Raw genomic sequence first — 13,865 nt, forward strand, 5'->3', positions numbered from 1 at the left:
TGGTGGAGGACCAGAGGACTCTCTTCACTTTCTGTGAGCAATACTATTACACAAAGCAGCCCCTTGTTTTCATTAAGCTAGTGCTTAGTCCAGGAAAGCAACGTAGCACAGAATCCTTCAATCTCTGTTCTCATCCTTGTAACTAAGAGCTAAAGCTCTGCCTTTTATTAAATAAATCAATAATCCATCTATAATTGTTAGTCTTATTAGTAATCCTTCAATTATACACAAACAATATCTAACCTAACACATTGACAGCATACACATCATGCAGTCAGGTATTTACTCATTCATCTTTCCAAACATTTATTCAATTATGATTAGTCTCAGGCAGACCATGCCTTTCTCCTGGGATATTTGACTCCGGCAAGCTTCAGGACTTTTGGCAGGTGTCAAGGGAAGGACATGCAGTGGTGGAAAGCAGTTTGATCTGAATCAAAGTCATCTTTCTCCTTCATTAAAAACCTTGGCAAGCAGCCCATGACTGACTATAACAGGTATACCTCAGCTGGGAGAAACTGCAGCAGGCTACACATCAAAAAAGTGCACAAGGCTGAAAGGGGCCAGTGAGTGGGACAGAGTACTCTAGCTGAAGGAGGAGGTACCTGTTCCAGCAACATCACAGCATTCTTTTGAAATTTTAGGAAGATTTCAAGTTAAAGAGCCTGCCAGTTGACATCCAGGACAGTGCTTTGGACTGTGAAGTTGGCACACCACTGTCTGGGTGATCTCCAGTCCTGGGAACTGAAATCCTGGATCATGTTTGGAGTATCTCTTGGTCAAGCTGGATTAAAATATTCCACTCAATGAAGTGTTATGGCTAGATCTAGGCTAAACCTCAATGGTTTGGGCTGGAAGATTTCCCTTTCCTAGAACATCATTCAGGTTGGTTCTCAGATGGTTCCTTAGGAGACTGGCCCCAGAAGAGCACTATCCTGCCTTTGCAGGTCCACTGTTCTGAGCCAGTTGAAAACACAGTAACCCCCCTCTCTTCTGCTGTTTGAGAAATCATCCTTTTTCTCAGTCTCCTAAAACCACCTAGGCCTCCGACTACACACGCGCCAGGCCCCTGGTGGGTTTGGTGGCCCTGTACTGGGCTGTTTCAACAGCCCCATGCAACAACCCCCATGCACCCAGGCCCTTCCCTCCCCTCTCCCCAGGGGCCATGTTCAGAGGAGACCCTCCCTCAGCAGTATCCATGACTGCGAGCTCAGCACAGGACAGAGAAGGAGGGCTCAAAGAACTCTTGAAAGTGAACAGGTCTTTTATTGGTTGCAAGTGAGAGACTAGAACGGCCAGCTGTGCTAATAGTGTACCTCCGCGTCCCACCTGTGGGAAAACCACATCCATGTCGCCCTCCAATTCCCTGGCTGAAGGTTGTCGTCCTCAGGCTGCTTCTGGATGGTCTGCTCCCATTTCCTTTGTGGGTGCTTGTCCATGGGCTGGATGTCATCTTGCTCATGCCTCACCTCGGTGGTCTGCCCCACCTTTTTTGGTGGACGTCTGCCCATGTCCTGGATGTTGTCCTCCTCAGCCGACGCCCTGATGGTCTACTCACATGTTTTCAGTGGGTTCACAACCTTTGTTTCCCCATTATCCTTCTGTGGACACCTTCTGAGGTAGGTGCCACCACAGGGTGGGTGCCAGCATAAACTGAGGTGACATCAGAGTAGGTGGCAGCTGACATCACAGGAGGCCCTTTCGTGGCAAAGGAGGAAGATACTGAGTACAGCCAGCATCATTTTACTCCTCCTTACCACGGATCTAAGAAGCAGTCTTCTCTGTTTCATCTCCTATTCATCCATCTTATATGGCTCAACAAATGGTCTACCTTGCAGTGGGAGATGGTGCTGATTAGGAAAAACTTAGAAAGAGTGGTTAGGCATTGGAAGGGGTTGCCCACAGAGGTGGTGGAAACACCACCCCTGGGGGTGTTTAAAGAAAGGTTGGATGTGGTACTTAGGGACATGGTTTAGTGGGTGATGTTGGTGGTAGGGGGACGTTTGGACCAGATGATCTTGGAGGTCTTTTCCAGCCTTAATGATTCTGTGTTTCACTGGCTGGTCAGTTCTTAACATCTCTCTCCTTACCTATGCTCTCACTAAGTTGTGGGTGGTGATCTCTCCACTGTGGATGTAGTGCTGCAGAAGTCAGTCCTGGACACTTCAGTAGTTTCTATATGGGAGCAGAAGATGCTAAAATCCCCCCGTGACCTACTTTTCCTGACTGATTTTTTTAGTCATTCTGTTCAGTGACAGGTTTTGCAATATTAATATAACATGAAGAATGTACAATATCAAAACTATTCTGGAGAGTTCCTCCTTGTGAAAGAAGCTAACAAAAATCACTAAGTAGTAAATATCATGTTATTTGGGGTTCTCTGGCCACTGTATAGAAGAAGTTACAGAACACTGGTGCAAACCACTATCTACTATTTATTATTATTTCACATGGAATTTGGTGAATTTATTTACTCACAGTGGCAGAAGAGACAAATAGCATGTTTGATAATGTGATAATGATCATTCAAGCATTTTGCTAAAATGCTACAAGATGCAGTTTCAATTCTCATAGCTCCTTCTCACTCATTTCTAGATGTTTCAATAAAGTTATGATCCTATTTTATTAAATACAAAACAAAACAAACAAACAAACCAACAAAACAGCTCATTAGCATTTATAAAATTATTTGATGGTGCCTGCTTTTTTTTTTTTTTTTTTTTTTTTCTTATCAGTTTCTACTGGACAGTTCTTGATCGTGATTTCTGACTTGTAATTAATGTTATCATTAACATTGATCATGCAGGTAATCTCAATATGTTTGTAGCATTTTACGATCTGAAACTTTTTATGTTCTGAACTATTCAAGAAAGAAATTGTTTTGCCTACCTTTACCATAGTAAGCAAAAGATTCCACAGTGAGGTTAATATTGTGATATTGTGCAATGTTTCTAAAATAAAACTGGAAGGACATTAGGAAGCATTGGTCTGGCCGATGAAAACTCAAAATAAGGATTGAGTAGGAGCAGAACAACAAAGCTAGAGTCAATCTTACAAGTGATTAAGTTCTTATCAATTTGATCTGATATTGTTTTTCTACTAATGTTATTTTTTCATTTTTTTGCATATTTTCTACTGCTCCTTCCAACTTTTCTTCCATTTGTCATTTTATTTTTTTAATTTTATTTATTATTTTAAAATCGTGTTTGTCATTTTATTAAAAAAAAAAGACTCCATTATGTTAAATCACTTTTTTTTTTCCCTCAAAATATTCTCTCTGAAGTATTCTTCTGCTTAATGTTTTTCTTTATATCTACTCTGCTCATTTACTTTCTAAAATAGATAACATTTTACTAAGACACATCATCAATGTTAGAAATCTCATCTCATCTTAGATTGCCGTATATCACCTCATACCACTAGTCCATAATGTTCAAAGTTATCTCTTGCACTACAATTAATATACTTCCAATTCTTTGGAATATAAATGGATGTTAGAAAAAAAATATATTAAAAAATACACAAAAAACCCTCCTTCCCACACACCTCTCTTTACAGAAAACCAGCTCCATAATAAATAAATAAATAAATAATAATAATAATAATAAACAATAAGAATAGTTCAAATAGGGACACTGTTTAGTGATGGGAATCAGTAGGTCATGTTGATGGTTAGATTTGATGATCGGGAAAGTCTTTTCCAACTTAGATAATTCTGTGATTAATTCTATACAATTTCCAGGATATGGAAAACTTAATTTCAGAGCTTTATTTTGCATGAATGGCTAACCTCTCCCAGAACTGTGCATAATCTACAGTGTTCTAGATTAATTTGAGGTAGTAAGAAGGTATATGTGAAGGACAGAAGAAAGCTTTCACTTGCTCTCAAACAAATTGCAATATTCAACTCCAAAGGATCAAGAATATGATTCCTTTTGCTTTTCCGTTTCTAGGGTAGGGAATTGTTATTCATCTTAAATGGTGTTGATCCTCAAAACTCATTGGCTGATCCTCAAACCATTCCAAATTAAGCAGTAATTACATAAAATTAAGATACATTTATTGGGGTAGGAACTGGAATCAAGGTTTCCATCTTTCTCTGATGAATAACAAAGTTCTAGTCCAAATGTCATATTTTCTTTTTTTCTGATCAAAATAACCCTGCATGGGTGAAATTCTGATCCATATTTCAGATTCCCTAATTCAGATGCTACGTTTCATCTTGATTCTGTCCATGAAATCTGGAGAAAAACTCATTCTAAAGCAGATACCTGTATTTACTTCTACAATTATTTCTACAGCCATTTTAGGCATTTCAGGATATCAGAATGGATATCTTATGTAATCAGTAGGTCAAGCTGGTGGTTGGATTTGATGATCTGGAACATCTGCACGGTGTTGTCTTTTATGATAGATGCAACTACACGTGGATTGATTTTACTTTTAGTAGCAGCCAAAGTCTGCTAAGTCAGAAACTTCTGTTCATTATTTTACTACCTCTCGTCTTGTGCTTGTGTTTACCTCATACGCTGAGACTACCTAGCATAACAAATCCTCAAATTATCCATCTACAAGAAGATTTAATATCTTTAGTCCTCAAAATGGTAAGTGATCAGCAAGCCTTTTGCCATTCAAATTAAAATTAAAACATAACTCTGACAATTCAAGAAAATGCATTTTAAAAGTTTGATAGTCTTACTGAAAAGAAGAAAAAAAAACTAAACAGACAAGCAAACAAAATCAACAAACTTACTTATGGCAGTTATTCACTTTTAGACATAAGTAAAACAAGGACTGCCAAAATCAGCCTTTTAAAATAAAGGTGAGGTTGATTCTTAGCCCAATGCTCCATCATAATAGGGAGACAGAAGAAAAAATGTTAAAATACATATAAGGTGTATTTAACATGTATATCAATAACTTTCACACTTTTAAGTGTCTTCTAAAGTTACAATATTCAGAAATAAAAATAAAAAAAAAAAAAAAACAAAAAAGGAAAAGAAGGGTGACACATTTTTATTTCTGGTGAAAACTAGATTGTTTTGGCGGGCAAAATGTGATAAGACAGGCCTTCTTAAACTTCTGTATGTTTCTTTTGAGTTATATTATTTGACTGCAAACACTAGTGAGATATGGATTAATACCATAAAACATTGTCTGTTTTGGGTTTGACTTCATCTGTGATAATGAGTGAAAAATAAAAATTAAAAAAGGAAAAAAAATAAGGAAAGGGAAAAGAAAAAAAACTATGTCTAATCACCCTACTTTGGTCATAAATTTATTGGCCATTTTTCAACTGGTAAGCAGGAATGAAGAATGGCAGAACAAAAATAAGTAAAGTAAATATATATATATATATTGGAAAATGTCTACAGTTACAGGAAATAACATCTTTTACTTAACAATACAATTCAAAATATTTGTCTGGACAGAGGGGTGGAGTAGGGAAGTAAAAGAGGGAGAAAGGGTTCAGACTAAAGGGAGGATCCAAAGTAAAGATGCCTGCATCAATAACTGATTGCATCATTCCTGCCTGAGCTGGTTTTAAGATTATTTTTAAATCAGTAAGATTTTTTTTTTGGTTGATTGGTTGGTTGGTTGTTGTTTTTGGTTTTGGATTAGATCCAGACATGCAAGTTCATTAAGAAGAAATGATTATGAACACAGCCAAGCTGGGGACAACTCTGTAAGGTTCATTACTGCTAAAAAAGAGTATGCTAGGTAGTTCACACTTACAGTAACAGTCATAGTCTCTAACTAAAGTACAGCTGGTTGCATATGTAAGTATGTGAGATGCATTCATTAGATTTAAGGGAAAAATCTTTGACTCATTGCCAAACCTGATTTAATAAGCTTCAGACAATGATTTTTTTTTCAATAAACTCTGAAGATGTAACTGTAGCACCTTTTTTTGTTATTTCAATAGAGTTGTTTATTCATCAAAGGTTCTGTTCATTATTGTTGCAGCTCAGTAAAGTCATTGATACATAAATGACCACTAGAGAGCAAGAAGTTACATGAAAAAGGCACCACCTTATTCCCCTTCCCTCCACCTCTCTACAGTGTCAGCAGTGCATCACAGAAGATAAATCTCGCTGAAGCCTTATAATCATGAACAGATAAACCTATACTGTTAAATGTACATTTCTTTACCTTCTTATTTGGAATAAAATATATTGAACAATCACAGAATTTCCTGGGAAATAGATTGGCCTCTTCCCATGTAATGATTTCCATTTCCCTTTCCCTCTCCCTCTCTCCTTTTCTCTCACATATTTTTTTTTTTTTTTTAAATTTAAGGAGCGGGAAAAGAAGGAAATTATCTTTAGAAACACATGAATATTGTGAAGATTAGAAAGAAAACTTAATTCTAAGTTCAGTAGATATTAAAAAAAATAGCCTGATACAGAGAGAACATAATAAAAAATAAATAAATAAATACAAATGCTTTCTCCATCTTGCTTTTTTTTTTCATTTTATTTTTCCTTCTGAAAAGAGGAATTCTTTTCCTTTTCCTTTTCCTTTTCCTTTTCCTTTTCCTTTTCCTTTTCCTTTTCCTTTTCCTTTTCCTTTTCCTTTTCCTTTTCCTTTTCCTTTTCCTTTTCCTTTTCCTTTTCCTTTTCCTTTTCCTTTTCCTTTTCCTTTTCCTTTTCCTTTTCCTTTTCCTTTTCCTTTTCCTTTTCCTTTTCCTCTTCCTCTTCCTCTTCCTCTTCCTCTTCCTCTTCCTCTTCCTCTTCCTCTTCCTCTTCCGCTTCCGCTTCCTCTTCCTCTTCCTCTTCCTCTTCCTCTTCCTCTTCCTCTTCCTCTTCCTCTTCCTCTTCCTCTCTTCCTCTTCCTCTTCCTCTCTTCCTCTTCCTCTTCCTCTTTCTCTCTTTCTCTTTCTCTTTCTCTTTCTCTTTCTCTTTCTCTTTCTCTTTCTCTTTCTCTTTCTCTTTCTCTTTCTCTTTCTCTTTCTCTTTCTCTTTCTCTTTCTCTTTCTCTTTCTCTTTCTCTTTCTCTTTCTCTTTCTCTTTCTTTCTCCTTCTTCTCCTTCTCCTTCTCCTTCTCCTTCTCCTTCTCCTTCTCCTTCTCCTTCTCCTTCTCCTTCTCCTTCTCCTTCTCCTTCTCCTTCTCCTTCTCCTTCTCCTTCTCCTTCTCCTTCTCCTTCTCCTTCTCCTTCTCCTTCTCCTTCTCCTTCTCCTTCTCCTTCTCCTTCTCCTTCTCCTTCTCCTTCTCCTTCTCCTTCTCCTTCTCCTTCTCCTTCTCCTTCTCCTTCTCCTTCTCCTTCTCCTTCTCCGTTTTGTCTGTTTTGTTTTAGTTTTGTTCAATTTCAAAATTCTTTATCCACAACCAACATATTGAACTTTCAAAACTGATGAGGGTAGAGAGATTCTTATATTAATTTAATACATATATTTATGCTTGTATGTTTGAATATAATATGTATATAATTGCAGAATTTCAAAATTCTGTAACTTAGTCTGACCTTAGCAGCAAGCCAGAAATCCCTAGAGTTTTACAGAATCATAAAAATTAACACTTAATTAATTTAACTATTTTATTAATTCAATAAAATAATTATGTTAATTATAATTTTTTGCTTTATTTCTATATAGTCTTATTACAGAAATTGTATAGAAGAAATTCCCACACACCTATGTAGTGTGTGTGTGATTGCATCTCTTGAATTTATTATTTACAATAACACTAAGCTTCTTGACATATGCTTGTGTTATAATAAAACAATATTCCTGAATTATTTTTTAAAATAATGCAACTTCACTTTAATTTGTTTAATCTTTAATCTCCTTTAACATGTTTACATGTCATGATCATATAATCCTTTTTTTTTTCCAAATACTGTCAGCATCTCATCATGCAAATGAGTCATTACAAAAATGTAGAGCATATAGTAAAAAAGAACTTTATCAACGTAGTAGGAATTCTGCATGCATATACAAAAAGAAAATTTGGTTTTCTTAACATAAAATAGGATTTTTCTGCCAGGCTAAAAGCTAGTTGAAAATTGAATTACATTTAAAAAACATAATTACTTAATGAATATCTAAAATTTCTCAAGGGTTTAATAGGCAGGCACAAATCCAAATCCACAAATAGATTCAGTAGTAAGATACAGGCAAATAAATCCAAATTAGTGGAAGAAACTTCAGAAAATCAGTAGAAAAATCAGTAGAAAAAATCAGTAGAAAAAATGGTGGTAATTTGTTTTCTAAAATGCATTTGAGAAGAGATAAAATCTTTGCAGACATTATGATTAGCCTCAATTGTACCTTAAATATCATATCTTGTAAAACAGACATTTCTTTCCATACGTATATATATATATATAATTATTTGAGATTCATTAGCTGAAGAGGAAACTAGAAGCCCATGAAAATGTATAACCAGATTTGAGAGAAAAGCTGAGTAATAACTCTGATCAAATTTTATTTGCTTTGAATATAATTTGGTCACATATATTATATGCCCTGCAGACTCATTTTCAGTAGTATTCTGAAGTAGCTTCTTCCTTTTGAGAACACCCTTATTTACCTTCCTTTTGTATTTGTTCATTTGAAACCTGTAGAAGTTTCATTGTTTTTTCATTGGAACAAAAGCTATATAGTTCCCCATGAGTAAGCAGAAATGAATCACAGAATCACAGAATCACAGAATCGTCTAGGTTGGAAGAGACCTCCAAGATCATCTAGTCCAACCTCAGCCCTAACACTAACAAGTCCTACACACTAAACCATGTCACTAAGGGCTACATCTAAACGTCTTTTAAAGACCTCCAGGGATAGTGACTCAACCACCTCCCTGGGCAGCCCATTCCAATGCCTAACAACCCTTTCAGTAAAGAAGTTCTTCCTAATATCCAACCTAAACCTCCCCTGGCACAACTTTAGCCCATTCCCCCTCGTCCTGTCACCAGGCACGTGGGAGAATAGACCAACCCCTACCTCGCTACAGCCTCCTTTAAGGTACCTAAAGAGAGCGATGAGGTCTCCCCTGAGCCTCCTCTTCCCCAGGCTAAACAACCCCAGCTCCCTCAGCCGCTCCTCATAAGACTTGTTCTCCAGACCCCTCACCAACTTCGTTGCCCTTCTCTGAACTCTCTCGAGCACCTCCATGTCCTTCTTGTAGTGAGGGGCCCAAAACTGAACACAGTACTCGAGGTGCGGCCTCACCAGAGCCGAGTACAGGGGGACAATCACCTCCCTAGACCTGCTGGCCACACTGCTTCTTATGCAAGCCAGGATGCTGTTGGCCTTCTTGGCCACCTGAGCACACTGCTGGCTCATATTCAGCTGCCTATCAACCAGTACTCCCAGGTCCTTCTCCGCCAGGCAGCTTTCCAACCACTCATCTCCCAGCCTGTAGCGCTGCTTGGGGTTGTTGCGCCCCAGGTGCAGGACCCGGCACTTGGCCTTGTTGAACTTCATACAGTTGACCTCAGCCCATTGGTCCAGCCTATCCAGATCCTCCTGCAGAGCCTTCCTACCCTCGAGCAGATCGACACACGCACCTAACTTGGTGTCATCTGCAAACTTACTGAGGGTGCACTCGATACCCTCATCCAGGTCATCGATAAAGATATTAAAGAGGACTGGCCCCAGCACTGAGCCCTGGGGGACTCCACTAGTAACCGGCCTCCAACTGGATTTGGCTCCATTCACCATGACTCTTTGGGCCAGGCCATCCAGCCAGTTTTTAACCCAACAAAGCATACGCCAGTCCAAGCCATGAGCAGCCAGTTTCTTGAGGAGAATGCTGTGGGAAATGGTGTCAAACGCCTTACTGAAGTCAAGGTAGACCACATCCACAGCCTTCCCCTCATCCACCAAGCGCGTCACTTGGTCATAGAAGGAGATCAAGTTCATCCAGCAGGACCTACCTTTCATAAACCCATGCTGACTGGGTCTGATCGCCTGGTTGCCCTGCAAGTGCCGCGTGATGACACTCAAGATAATCTGCTCCATTAACTTCCCTAGCACTGAGGCCAAACTAACAGGCCTATAGTTCCCCGGGTCTACCTTCCGGCCCCTCTTGTATATGGGTGTCATTTTTGCTAGCCGCCAGTCGACTGGGACCTCCCCTGATAGCCAGGACTGCCGATAAATAATGGAAAGCGGCTTGGCCAGCTCCTCTGCCAGTTCTCTCAGCACCCTCGGGTGGATCCCATCCGGCCCCATCGACTTGCGTACATCCAAGTGTCGTAGCAGGTCGCCAACCATTTCCTCATGGATAGCGAGGGCCACATCCTGCTCCTCATCCCCTTCCACCAGCTCAGGGTACCAGGTATCCAGAGAACAACCCGTCTTGCTGCTAAAGACTGAGGCAAAGAAAGCATTGAGCACCTCAGCCTTTTCCTCATCTTTTGTAACTAAGTTTCCCCCCGCATCCAGAAAAGGATGGAGATTCTCCTTAGTCCTCCTTTTTGCGCTGATGTATTTGTAAAAACATTTTTTGTTATCTTTAACGGCAGTAGCCATATTGAGTTCCAGATGAGCTTTGGCCTTTCTAATTTTGTCCCTGCACAGCCTCGCAACATCCTTATAGTCCTCCTGAGTGGCCCGCCCTCTTTTCCAAAGATTATAAACCCTCCTTTTTCTCCTAAGCTCAAGCCACAACTCTCTGCTCAGCCAGGCCGGTCTAGTTCCGTGTCGGCTCGTCTTTGGGCGTGTGGGGACAGACCGCTCCTGAGCCATTAACATTTCCTTCTTGAGGAGTGCCCAGCCTTCCTGGACTCCTTTGCCCTTCAGAACCTCCTCCCAAGGGACTCTGCCAACCAGTGTCCTGAACAGCTCAAAGTCAGCCCTCCGGAAGTCCAAGACAGCGGTTTTACTGATCCCCTTCCTGACTTCGCCAAGAATAGAGAACTCTACCATTTTGTGGTCACTCTGCCCAAGACAGCTCTCGACCACCACATCTCCCACCAGTCCGTCACTGTTTGTGAACAGAAGGTCTAGCGGGGCACCTCCCCTGGTAGGCTCTCTAACCAGCTGCGTCAAGTTTAAGTAGTCTGTTGCTTTCTGAAATTTTCCGTGGTATTCCATAGTGCATCAGCTGTTTATGTTTTTAACAACTTTTCTTCTGTTTTACAGAAAAATTCCTGTCAAAGCACGGGATTATTTTTATTTTATTTTATTTTATTTTATTTTATTTTATTTTATTTTATTTTATTTTATTTTATTTTATTTTATTTTATTTTATTTTATTTTATTTTATTTTATTTTATATTTTATTTTATTTTATTTATTTTATTTTATTTTATTTTATTTATTTTATTTTATTTTATTATGGTTTAACTTCTCAGCAGAGTCTTCCTGCATGCCATATTTCTTCTGATAAAATGATCCAGGGAATAGGGTATAACTAGAAATGCATAAGAAACCAGGCTTCCCAAATATAGTTGTTGCAGGAACTGTTGCCTGATTATTTGTATTAATTTTCAGCAAATTTTTAACTTCACCATTAGCCTGGATCTGTTGTATTAATGTTTTTATAATAATTACACTTACACTGATTGTCCATTTTAATGTTGCATAAATTACTTTTCTCTTTCATTTGAAGTATAGTATGACATTATTTCTTTCAGTACCATTAAAGTCCAAGCTAATCCAATAGGACATAGTTTTTGTCTTAGCAAAAAAAATATTGGCTTCCATTTTAAGTTCATCAGAATGTTGACATATCATTTATAACTGAAAGTGTTAGAAAAAAAAATAATGAGGAAGATTTGTGGCTGAAAAAGTGATCCTAGAAAAGGTTTGGTTATGCAGTAAGATCATCTCCCCACTCCTGGGGGAGCACAGAGGCATAGGGGAGTTGGGGGAACCCCAATAACTCAATTAGAGAAAGAAGCACTTGCCCTGACCCAGGGGACAACTGAGATGCATACATGTGTATTTCTGTGTATGTTTGTATGTCTGTGCATGAGGAAAAAGAGAGAGTGAAAACCCAGGACCAGATACTGGATAGACTGTGTGTCTAATCCCAGTTACTGGAGGGCTGGTGCACGTGTGCAACAGGGTCTTTACCAGCAGCTGTAGTGCAGCAGCAGCCTTGGGGGCTTGCATGTGCAGGTTCCAGCAACTGGTGAGACTGGGATCCCAGGACAGTTACTGGGATGATTGAGTGTCTGAGCTCAGCTGCTGGAGGGATCCACATTGCCCAGATGGGTGTGTATGTATATCAGGTCTAACTGATCTTTATCCTGATCAGACACAGAGGGAAGTAGAATGACGCCATTGGTGCTACGTTCATGTGGATGCACTGTGTGTTTATCTGTGATTGGCATGGCTTCCTGTGTGTATTTTATATCTGTGTTGTATATATCTGTTTCTGTGTGTGCCCATGGGGAATATATGTTCAGCCTCACTACTAGTTAGAGGTGGAGATATGGAGCTGAAGCAGTCTCTTCTCTGTTGGGCTACTAGATTTAACAGCTACCTAACATAAAAAAAATGTAAGGTGACAAATCATAGAATCATAGAATTGTAGAAGATTAATTTGCATATTCGATTTTATGTGGCGTTGTTAACGTTTTATTTGTAATTCTAGACTTTTTTTCCTTAAAGTAATATTGAAGTCTTAAATAATTATTAATATAATTATTTCATAATTGCAATTTATTTTATAAATCCAGAGATATTTGTTTTTAAGGAGTAACCAAAATGGAACTTCCAGAAGGACAGCAATATGTACCGAATTCATAAAAAAAAAATTCCAGAGCAAAATGTATAGTCATGAGTGTTGTAATATTTCAACAATGGCAAAAAGAAATGATTCAGTGGTTCTCAGACAGATTCTGTTGAAATCATAATTTTTCCATTGGATATCTTTTTGTTTTGGTTCCTCCATATAGTGACAAAAATATCAGTGTTTAAGAATATTCTATGCAATTTTTTTAATAAAATCTTATTCACAAGACTGTTCTGGGTATATAATAAACATGCCTACACTATTAAATAAGAGAAGGTTGGAAAACATGTTTGAGCGCTAGACTCCTTATCATGCATACATGTAATGGTTAGCTCATTCCATGCCTCTGTCTTGGACTATTCAAATAACTGTTTTTCTAAGATAATATCTAGGTGTGTTTCTGAGAAGTAGTATGGATGCAACTTCAGATGTGATTCTCTGCCTGTCCCAGGCACCTTTGCATCCTCAAATGCCCTCTTTTATATATTCAAGTCACAGTCTAGCTTGGTAGGCTGTAACTTTAATATTCTGGTATAAAAAGCAGCCCTCTAGTGTACTGATTTTTCTTCCCACTATTCTAGACATTTTGGACTGAGAACAGAAAAACCCAACTCATGAAAAATTACATATATCTTAGGTTTACAGGGGCATTATATGGATGATAGCAAAGAGTCAAGGCCAAGTGCTGGCATAATCAGGCTGCTTTTTGATGTCTAACCTGATGTCAGTCTATATGGGCTACTCTGTTTTGTGTAGCACTCTTTAGAAATCTCATTGTTTATTTGGCTTTTGTAGGCATCAAAACATTGTCATGGTTTTGGCTGGGAGAGGGGTAATTTTCTTCATAGAGGCTCACACAATGCTGCATTTTGGATTTTTGATGAAAATAGTGGTGATAACACACCAATGTTTTTAGTTGTTGCAGAGCAGTGCTTACACAGAGCCAAGGACTTCTTTGCTTCTTGTTCTGCCCTGCCAGCAAGGAGGTGGGGTGTGCACAAGCAGCTGGGAGGGGACACAGCCAGGACAGCTGACCCAGGCTGACCAAGGAACTATTCCATACCATATGACATCATGCTCAGCATTAAAAGCTGTGGTGAAAAAGAATGAAGGGAAGGGATGTTTGGAGTGATGGAATCTGTCTTCCCAAGAAACTGTTAGGCTTGATGAGCCCTGCT

The sequence above is a fragment of the Anser brachyrhynchus genome (assembly GCF_964034855.1).
Source record: "Anser brachyrhynchus genome assembly, chromosome: 1".
NCBI lineage: Eukaryota > Metazoa > Chordata > Aves > Anseriformes > Anatidae > Anser > Anser brachyrhynchus.